The sequence below is a fragment of the Rousettus aegyptiacus genome, unplaced genomic scaffold, assembly GCF_014176215.1.
Source record: "Rousettus aegyptiacus isolate mRouAeg1 unplaced genomic scaffold, mRouAeg1.p scaffold_m13_p_11, whole genome shotgun sequence".
NCBI lineage: Eukaryota > Metazoa > Chordata > Mammalia > Chiroptera > Pteropodidae > Rousettus > Rousettus aegyptiacus.
In genome coordinates, this window is record NW_023416286.1 from 69810506 (window position 1) to 69821588 (window position 11083).

An 11083-nucleotide genomic window follows, 5' to 3' on the forward strand; every position below is an offset into this window, starting at 1 on the left:
TAATACATGGTCTTTTATATATATATATATATATTTATATTATCTTTACTTTTTTAGGGTTCTGTGAATATCTACTAAACAGTGTGTCGATTATGTTTTTATGATGACATTTTTCACCAGTAAATTTTAAGCACCCTACTTGTGCATTTTTAGGAGGCTTTTTGTGGATTTATCTTATTTCAAATGCAAAAAGATACAGAATCATACTTTTCCCTAAATAGTTGTGTTTCATCATTATGAAAAAATATATTTTATTAGCTTTTATCCTACAGTATGTTTTTTATTAATAATGACATTAGCAACATTTTTGTTAATATTTTTCTGATATACATTCTATATCCTTGCACTCAATTATTCTGTATACATTCATAATTAATGTATATCTTTTTAAAATTTATGTAACAGGATTTTTTTAAAATTTAGATTCTAATCTTAGATTTGAAGAGAGATTTTAGTATTTCTATTTATTTCAGTTGCACATATAATTGAACTAATTTCTCTTATCTAACTTCGTGTTTTCTACTTAGTTTGCCCTTTTATCTTCTTTTCCTCCTTTCTCCTTCTATATAATTTATCGTTGTCTTCATTACTTTAATTTTTACTACTGTTTTAAAATTTATACTTTATCTTTCAATTATTTAAATAGCTAAACGTTTAAGATTTTAATAGGTATGCATGATTTATCACCATCCACTGCTATCATATTCTTAAAGTTCCACAAATAAACATTATTGTTATAAATTTACAGTCAATATGCACAGAATTTTATTTTGACAAATTTTACAGAAAATTTCAAGCGTATACCAAAGCAAAATATAGTAAAATGAACACTATGTAATTGTCACCAAGCTTCAGTAACCAACAGCTTTCTTTTTTGTTTGTTTGTTTGTTCTTAACACGTTATTATTATTATTTTTTGCTGCAGTATTTTAAAGCAACTTTTACCATTTATATCACTTCAACATAACTACTCAATTTTGTATAGTAGTCAGGGAAGATTTAAACATAATTCAGATATTAGTATTATTCTTAAGTTAATATTCTTAGTTACTTTACCAAAATCTTTATTTTTTTCCAAATATCTGATTATACATGGTAATCTGCATTTATGCTAATGGACTTTCTTATCTTTTCTATTTACATTTAATATAACTATTCTTCTGCCTTTTACATTCTGCTTTTGGTTGATCATTGCATACATTTTACATATTCTTTGAATCTGGTTGATTGTTTTTAAAATTTAGGGTCTCAAAGACTTTCTGTAATTCCTGAAAATGTACAGTCATTATCCTCACAAATATTATTACCTCATTCTATAAACTCTCTTCCATGCATCCTATCAGACATATATTCTAAGCCCTTTAAATCTGTTCTCCATGTTTATTAACATCTTTCATTATTTTCATGCCTATATTTTTCTGATATTCTTTCAGCTTTCTTTAAAAGTCTATAAAAATCTTTTCAAGTCCAAGGCCATGCTACCTTGAATGTGCTAGATTTCTTATGATCTCGGAAGCTAAGCAGTGTCAGGCCTGGTTAGTACTTGGATGGGAGACCACCTAGGAATACTAGGTGCTGTAGGCATTTTTCAAAAAAATCTCTTAGTTTATAAATTCTTCAGTTTTTATAAACTTTCATGTAATCTGCCCAGAGTATTTAATTCATACAGCCATATATATTCACATCAAGAAGTTTTAATTATTTTTTTTCCAAATTTGTGTTATTTTTATACTCTTTTGTTATTTAGTAATGTTTTCTTATTTTCTTTAATTTTTTCTCTATTCAAATATATTACGTATGTCTCTTTCAAGTTCTTTACCTTCATTTTTACGATGCTAATTCTTTTGATTATTGTAACCTGCTTAATTTTCCTCATGGTGGTTTATTTCAGTGTAAGTTTTACAACTTTCAATACTTAGTCTACCTCCTGTAAGGGTTGCTTTTCCTGTGGCACTCTAATGTGTGATATATAATTAACTAAAGATTTTTGAGTTTTACTCTTCCAAGGCTGCAAGGTCTTCTTCGTTATGGGATCAGCTTTTACCTTGTTTTCATAATTTAGAGAACTATTAAACATGGACATCATAAAACATCTCTTGTGGTAAACAGCATTTCACATAATACATTTTTCTCGATTAGAAATTCTTTGCCGTATCACAGCCAAGAAGAGGATACTAACTTAATCCCCCTTTCATGACTGGGCATCTTATTGATACACCAACTTTATACAGTAGCAGTTCTTCTTGTATTACAGGCTCATTAGCAGTTCTTTTTATATTAAAATATGATCCCTAACCCTTAAGGCCGATATCCTCATTAGTTTCCAAGTTGCTAGTGCACCAATTTTCAGTTATTTGTTTTTTTTAATCTCCGATGAATTTTTAGGATTAGATTTTCCATTTCTGTGAAAAACAACATTGGGCTGGTCATTGGGATGGTGATGATTGAAAAAAAGATAATGAGTTTTCGAAAAGATATGGAAAAATTAGAACTCTTGTACACTATTGGTAGGAAATAAAATGGTATCATCACTAAGAAAAACAGTATGGAGCTTCCTCAATTAAAAATAGTAGTATCATATGATTCAGTAATCTCATTTCTATATATCCAATAGAACTAAAATCAGGATCTTGAAGAGATATCTACACTCTCATGTTCATGGCAGCATTATTCACAATAGCTAAGGTGTGACTATAACCTAATTGTCCATTAATGAATGAATGCATAAAGATAATATGATATATAAATGTAATGGAATATTATTTATTTTTTAAAAAGAAGAAAATTCTACCATATGCAACAACATAGATGAACCCAGAAGACATTATGCTAACTGAAATAAGCCAGTTATAGAAGAACAAATATTCATGATCCCACTTAATGATGTACTAACATCGTTAAACTTAGAGAATCAGAGAATAAAATAATGGTTACCATGGTCTGGGGGAAGTAGGAAATGAAAGTCTTATTCAATGGTATAAAGTTTCAGTTATGCAAGATGAATAACTTCTAGAGATCTTCTGTAACATAGTATGTATAGTTAATAGTACTGTATCATGCACACCAATGTAATGTCATTTAGTGAATTTATAGATACAAAAAACTCTCTCTCTCTCTCTCTCTCTCTCACACACACACACACACACACAAATAATTTATGCTAGATTATTTTAATCCTATATTATTGGCAAAACAATGAACATACATCATATTTCATATTAATATTTATTTGCCCATAATATGATGAGGCAAATATTACTGCATGATTTTTCACAGACTCTCATTCTTGCACTGATTAAATAGAATTGCTTTTACCTCCTCTATTTGTGAGCTTTTGATGTACAAAATTAAGATAATGTTTGAGGAGATGAATTGAGAGTCTCTAAGGCTCACTTGATAGATTTATTTAAGTAAGGCATATTTACTGGCAAGAAAATAAATGAAGAGTTCCAGACCTCCTAGGTGGATAGATTGAACATTTTAAATCCATCCTGGGGTGATATAGGTGGAAAATTTAAAGGAGATTGTAAAGGAAAGGTAAATTTGGCGATGTTTTAATATGTGTAGTATATGTAATATGGAGAGGAACTTTAGAAGTTTCTTCTATGTTAAAAACACATTTTTAGCACTTTGAATTTCTTCTGTAGAGATATGAAATCTTTTTCAATTTCAGTTTTGTCTATTGTACTTGTTAAGTTATATGTGATAAGATTAAACTTTAAATAGCCTGATATTATATAGGTTATAGTACTTGCAAACTTATCTAGGCAAGGGTGACTATCATGAAAGCAGAAATTTAGTAAAATTAGCTCATGTGTTTCTAATCTATGAAGCTGCGATAAAGGTCATTTGTAAAATTTTGAATATTTTTCCACTTTACAAGTCTCCCCAGCAATATAGTTATTTCAATTTTGTGACAATGACATATGACCATTCTCAATGTAGCATATAGTTACAGAGTATGAAGTTTCTTAAATTCTTTGTGTGTTTTGTATTATATTTACTAAATAATGCTCTCTTAATATATTAATTTCTATATAGTTTTAATTTCTAAAATTTTAGTTTCAATATTAAGATGCTTATTTGAACTTGCTGCACTTAGAAATTAAGATATAGGCCAATACTCCTTGTATAAGTAGTGGTAATTGAAAGAAATAAAATTAGCGCTAAATTGAAGTAACTGAATTGCGCCTCATGGCAAGAAATAACAAATTCAACATGTTTGTTCAGCAAATGTATTGTAGAATAACCTTGCAACAGTAAGAGATGCAAAAGAAGTAATTTAAAAAATTGGTAATTTGCAGAGTGCTGCTCTTCTATTCACTCATAATATCTTACATTCTTTTGTACAACTAATTTTATTTCTTGGTGAAAAAAGGGTAAAGGATACAGTAACTAAAAATTTATAGTAAAAAAAAAAATATTTTTTTTAATGAACGGATATCAAGAAGCTCACAAAACTAGTGTTCCTTGAGAACCAGGGAAGAAAGGGAGAATCAGGGTCCTACAACCAGAAAGTTGTTCCTGGGACACTGCACCGGGACTGTTGCCATTACAAAGCCAACTCCATGCCCCCGAACCGCCACCAGAGCCACCTCGAACAAAGCATAACTGGACCTAGGCTTTTGACTCCAACATCGGTGACCATTACTTGTTGGTAGAAGTCTGAAGACTAAAGCTTGAGACTAAATTTGTCTAGATGGCTGAACATACCAAGAGGAATACTTTAGCTGCAATTATATTTATACAAGAAGTGGGGCAAAGATACATTTTAATCATTGGGAAAGGTATGAATAAAAGCAGTATGGAGAGATAAATGGACCCAGAAGAAAGACGGACTCCTAGAAAATATATCTGAGAAACAGAAATACTTTAAAGGGAAAAGATTCAGCTTTGGAATCCACTTGAAGAGAAGCTCAGTTTATAACTATACCAGATTGGCAAGGTCCTTCCCACTACTTACATGTTTCCCTTTTCTCCAGCTTTTACCCATCAAAGGACCCAAAACTTCAGTAAATAATTAGGAGTGAAAGAAGAGATGGAAATAGAATTACTCTGCCTCCCTTCCATAGTGCAGAATTCGAAGTGAGGAATGTCTGAATTAGTGAAAGAAGAAATTTAATCTCTACTAAATTTTGGAAATTTTATATTAAACTGAATGGTACTCTTGATTTATGGAAAGTGACCCAAACAGCTGCCCATAGTTTCATCTAATGATCAGGGAGAAATCACCTGAGACACCAAATTTAAAGGGTCAGGAGTGAGAATATTGAAAGTGTTTCCCTCTGAGCACTTACACATTCCAGACAGTATAATAAGCTAGTTATACTATCAAAGTTAATTTGGTATTTATTTCGACATGTATATACTAATCACCATTACATATTTTGTAGATCCATATTTATTACCGTGTAATAAATATGCATTTAATTATCTTAATTTTTGTGTCTACTATATTCATGATCTCAAGAAACATAGTTTATAGAGAAGTCAACACATACAGCAATTAAAGTGAAAATTAAATAAATACATAGGAAAAGACACATTTCCAAAGAAGGAGCACTTTCATATCTGTGAGTCAGGCAGGATATCTGTACTTTCTGAAATTTTGAATGAACTATGGCTAAATGGTTATAGATAGCTATCATTTTAAATGGCAATAGAGTTAAAGAGATAAGCATGACCAAACATATAATCTGAGGAAAAGAAAGAATGTGTATAAAGTGGATATGAAGAAGTGCATATAAAGAAAAACTGACATCAGTGAGATTGAAAAATTAAGAAGTAGTTTAGGGAGTAAGAAATAAATTTAGTTTAAATAATTGCTATAATAAATTTAAACATTGATTAGAAATAAGCCTACGGATAGATAATTTAAACTAAAGCAATAAGGGAGCTTTTATAGAAGTGAAGAATTTGTTCCAGGTCTTGAAGAATGCGAAGGCTTTAGACATGCAGTGCCCTCCCTTTATCCACTTTCCAGGACCCCCAGTGGATACCTGAAACTGCAGACAGTACTGAACACTATATATACTATGTTTTTTTTCCTGCGCGTACATACCTACGATAAAGTCGAATTAATAAATTAGGCACAGTAAGAGATTAACAATCACAAATAATAACATAGAATAATTATAATAATATAGTGTAATAAAAATTATGTAAATGTGGTCCTTCATAATTTTATGGATAAAAGATTTATTTTTACCATATATTGGGCAATCTCAATAAATGATCTTTCTCTTTCCTTATAAGTTGAGAACTTTCATCTTTTCACTTAAAGGAAGCACTTTTATGGCTTCTCTTTGGCATATCCAAATTGCAAGCATTATTATTCTTGTGCTATGGGGCCATCATCAAGTAAAATAAGGGTGATTCAAACACAAGCACCATAACATAGTGACGGTTGATCTGATAACTAAGATGGCACATAAGTGACTAACAGGGAGGGAGTATATACCATGTGGAGATGCTGGACAAGGATGACTCGTGTCCCAGGCAAGATGAGTGGGACGGAGTAGGGAGGCAAAAGGTTTCATCACCTCTATTAAGAATGGCAGACAACTTAAAACTTACGCATTGTTCATTTCTGGAATTTTGCATTTAATATTTTCATACAGCAATTGATGACAAGTAACTGAAATGTGGTAAACAAAACCTTGGTTGAGGGGCTGCTATACCAAAAACACAGGAGAAACAAAACCATGCTGATAGTCCTAATGTTCTGATGCCCCTTGTACATGGCACTGATAGCCAAATGAAGCTTCTTTTTAGCTACTCCATGCGGTAAAGAGGAGCATATAATATTTAATTGAGTGAGCTTGGTGAATTTTTCTGTGAGTTTCAAGTTTCTCCTTTATAACGTAGAGACAATAACCCTCTTTTCTGGCAGTGTTGTTCTAAGGATCAAATAAAATGAGATAATGTATCTGAAATGTTTTATGGACCATAAAGCAATTTGAATGTAAGGTATGATAATTATTTAAATCATAACTCAGATCACTCAAAGATCCTACTAAGATTTTCAAAGCACAGCAATCAGTGAAAGAGTAATAAAGGGTAATTATTATAAATGAACACATATAATAAAGAGTACTGTATTTATGACCGAATTTAGATTTTCTTCAATGCTTAAGCAAAAACATAGAGCTTCATTATTCTGAGTATAAGATATCAAAATTATATCATGCTAAAGCAGTAACTTCAATAAAGTGAAACATTTACTGCTTATATATAATATAATTGGACATTGATGCAAACAAATTTTACATTACTTTAATCTCAAACACTTATGCCAGATATATTCTAGTACAGAGAAAAATAATTTCTAAATTTAGAATAAGTTAAATAGTATAAAAAAACAAATTAAGAAAACTATCTCAGTAGTAATACAAACTGTAGAGTATCATCATATCATAGATTCATGGACCAAAGAGAAAATATATAACACCATAGTTTTGTATTTATGTAGCTACTGCTCATGTGTTTAAGGTAAAGTGCATTCTTGAAATAAGAGTGTTCTAGAACTATAGCGATCCACAGCTGTCTGCTGCAGACATGAAAGAATAGAAAGAAAGGAAATTCAAATCATTGTTGACCTTAGCTAGTTTCATTGCTGAGAAAATGCAGCCAAGAATCAAAGATGAAGAGAATGAAAACCAAAATAGCTACCACAAAAGCAAAGAGGAATTTTAAGTAAAGAATAATAGTAGGGAGTGATGTCAGAAGTATGGCATTGTGAGAGGTCCCCTGGGTCTTTCCCTTTGAAGTTACAACAAATTGAACAGCTATAATTCAACAAAAGATTCCCTGTTCAACACACAAACATATCTGAGGGATCCACACATTGAAACATTTAAAGGTGGGCAAATCAGAGCAAACAGGAGAAGAGAGAAGGGAGAGGAGCAGAGACTGTGCCACAAATGCAGCCTGGCAGTCACTGTGGGTCTTGAGAAAGGGGCAGAATCAGGTTGCAGCATGTATTTTCTGCAGTCCTGAAGAGCAGAGAAGTAGGACAAGCATTTCTGCCAGAGTGATCAGCACATACAGTGGCTGAACCCAGTGCCTGGGGCAGAGATGTAACACAGAGGTGTGGCAGCTGTGGTCTAGGCAGAAAACAAAGCCACAGAGCCTTCCTTCACCCTCCTAGAGCTAGTAGAGGTACTAGAGGTACCAGAAAAAGGTGTAGTAGTCAGTGTCGAATTACAGAGAATACTACATGCATCCCTGAGAATTGGAGAGCCAGAAGCATTCCTCCATCAGCAGCATACACATGCTGTGGCTAATCCCAGTGACAGGGGTAGAGATAAAGAGCTGAAATAGCTGAGGTATTACAGTGAGCATTACTGGAAGGAGAACAAAGCCACAAACACACAAGCTGGACTCTCCCAGCCCAGCCTTTCTCCACCCATCACAGTTGATTCCATTAGAGGCACCTGGAACACCTTGGGCAGTCACTGCCAGCAGTTTTTGGTTGCGGGGGGCAGCACTGGAACTTCATGGGCTTAGAACCCCATCACTCAGCATACTCACTCACAGGGGTGGTGCCCTGAGATGGAGGCAACCTGGTCACAAAAGAGATGCCCACCTACTCAGGGAATACAGGACATTTTCCAGTGCCCTATAGAGATCAGAGAAGCCTGAGCAGTTTAAGAGAAAAGTAAAAAATTTGCATTTTATTGACACTTACTGGAAAACAAAAGAAAGACTAGTTCTTAAAACCTGCTAAATAGAGAAGTGTCACATTTTTTTAAAAAAGCAGATTTCATTCCCATGAATGCCTAGGCAGATAAATAATCCAACAAATACTATGAATAACCAAGGTAATAAGGTTCTTTGGAAAGAAAATTTAAAAATCTCCAGGAAATAACCTTAAAAATGAGGAAATACATGATTTGAATGGCAGTGAATTCATGATTGCAGTTCCAAAAAAATTCAATAAGATTCAATCAGTTTAATGAATTCAGAAATAAAATCAATGAACAACAGGAGTACTTTATCAAAGAGATTGAAACTTTTAAAAAATAAAACAAATAGAAATTCTGGAGGTGAAGAACTCAATAAAAGAGATGAAGACTAAAGTAGACAGATTAGGAAATAGAGCTGACTTAGTGGAGAAAAAAATTAGTGATATTGAAGACAAAAGCCTAAAAATGACAAAATTGGAAGAAGAAAAAAAAAGAAAAAGAGCACCTCTACAAGAACTATCTGACTCCATCAGAAAGGGCTATACAAGAATAATGGGTATACCAGAAGGAGAAAGAGAGTAGAAGAGAACAAAAAGCACGTTTGAACAGTCAACTAGAACTTCTCAAACTAATAGAGAGCTGTATCCTTGAATCCAAGAGGAAACAGAACACCTAATTCTCTCAATACAAAATGGTCCCCTTTTGTAGCTGACATGATTCTCTCTATAAAAAAGCATAGACTCCACCAAAAAACTATTAGAAACAATAAACAAATAAGATGAAGTTTCAAGATACAAAATAAAAGTACAGAAATCTAGTGTGTTCCTATATACTAACTGACATTTCAGAAAAAGTAATGGGGAAAAATAATTTCTCTAGCAATTACAACAAAAGAATAAAATACCTAGGAATAAACAAAACATGCGAAGAACCTAGACAATGAAAACTATGACAGTACTAAAAGAAATTGAAGATGACACAAAGAAATGGAAAGGCTCTTTGTTTTCATGGATTGGAAGACTCAGCATAGTTAAAATGGTCACATTATCCAAAGAAATATACAGATTTAATGCAATCCCCATCAAAATCTCATCGGCATTTTTTAAAGAAATAGAACTAAATATTATAAGATTTGTATGGATCCACAAAAGACCTCGAATAACAAAAGCAATCCTGAGAGAGAGAAAAAGAGTCAGAAGTATCACACTCTTTGACTTCAAAATATACTACAAAGCAAGAATAATCAAAAGAGTATGATATTGGCAGAAAAATGGACACATGGACCAATGTAACAGAATTGAGGGCCCAGAAATAAATCCGCATATGTATGGGCAAATAATTTTCAACAAAAAAGTCCAAAACATACAATGGGGAAAGGAAAGCCTCTTCAATTAGTGATGCTGGGGAAAATGGAAAGCCGCCTTCAAAAGAATGAAACTAGACTGCTTTTTGTCCAAAAAAAAAAAAAAAAAAATCGACATATATCGAGACCTAAATATAAGATCTGAAACAATGAAATACCTTAGTTTTAGAGAGGATTTCATGAATTTAACCTCAAAGGCAAGGGAATTAAAAGCAAAACTAAAGGAATGGGATAATATTAAATCAAAAGGCTTCTGCATAGCAAAGAAAAGAAAAAAGAAAATCAACAAAACAAAGAGGCAACCAACCTAATGGGAGAAATTATTTGCAAACAAGACTTGTGATTTATTAAATTTTTCAACTTTATTAAATTTATTGAGGTGACATTGGTTAATAAAATTATATAGGTTTCAAGTGCACATTTCTAAAATACATCATCTGAATATTACATTGTGTTCACCACCCAAAGTCAAATATCTCTGTCACTATATATTTGTCCCCTTTTGTCCTTGTCTATCTCCTTTGGGGATAATATACAAAATATATAAAGAATTCATACAACTCAACAACAACAACAAAACAAACAATACAGTTAAACAATGGGCAGAGGAACTAAACAGACTCTTCTCCCAAGGAGATATCCAAATGGCCAACAGACATACGAGAAGTTGCTCAACTTTACCATTTATTAGGGAAATGCAAATCAAGACCACAATAAGATACCACTCCACATTTTTTAAAAAAACAGTTATTATCAACTAGACAAGTAACAACAAGTGCTGAAGAGGTTGTGGGAAAGAAGGAACCCTCATACACTGCTAGTGGAAATGTAAATTGGCACAGCCACTATGGAAAACAGTATGGAAGTTCCTCCAAAATGTTAACAATAGAATTGCCATACGACCCAGCAATACATCTATATCATTTGGGGGGTATCTACCTCCGAAAATTTGAAAATATTATCCATAAAGATATATACACCCTGATATTCATTGCAGCATTATTCAGTGATCAAGACATGGAAACTGAAGTGC

The 11083-nt window shown here is 32.5% G+C and overlaps 1 pseudogene; it reads left to right on the forward strand.

The window, feature by feature from the left end:
• Positions 1-1465: 1465 nt before the first annotated feature.
• Positions 1466-1584, forward strand: LOC118609836 (annotated as a pseudogene).
• Positions 1585-11083: the final 9499 nt, after the last annotated feature.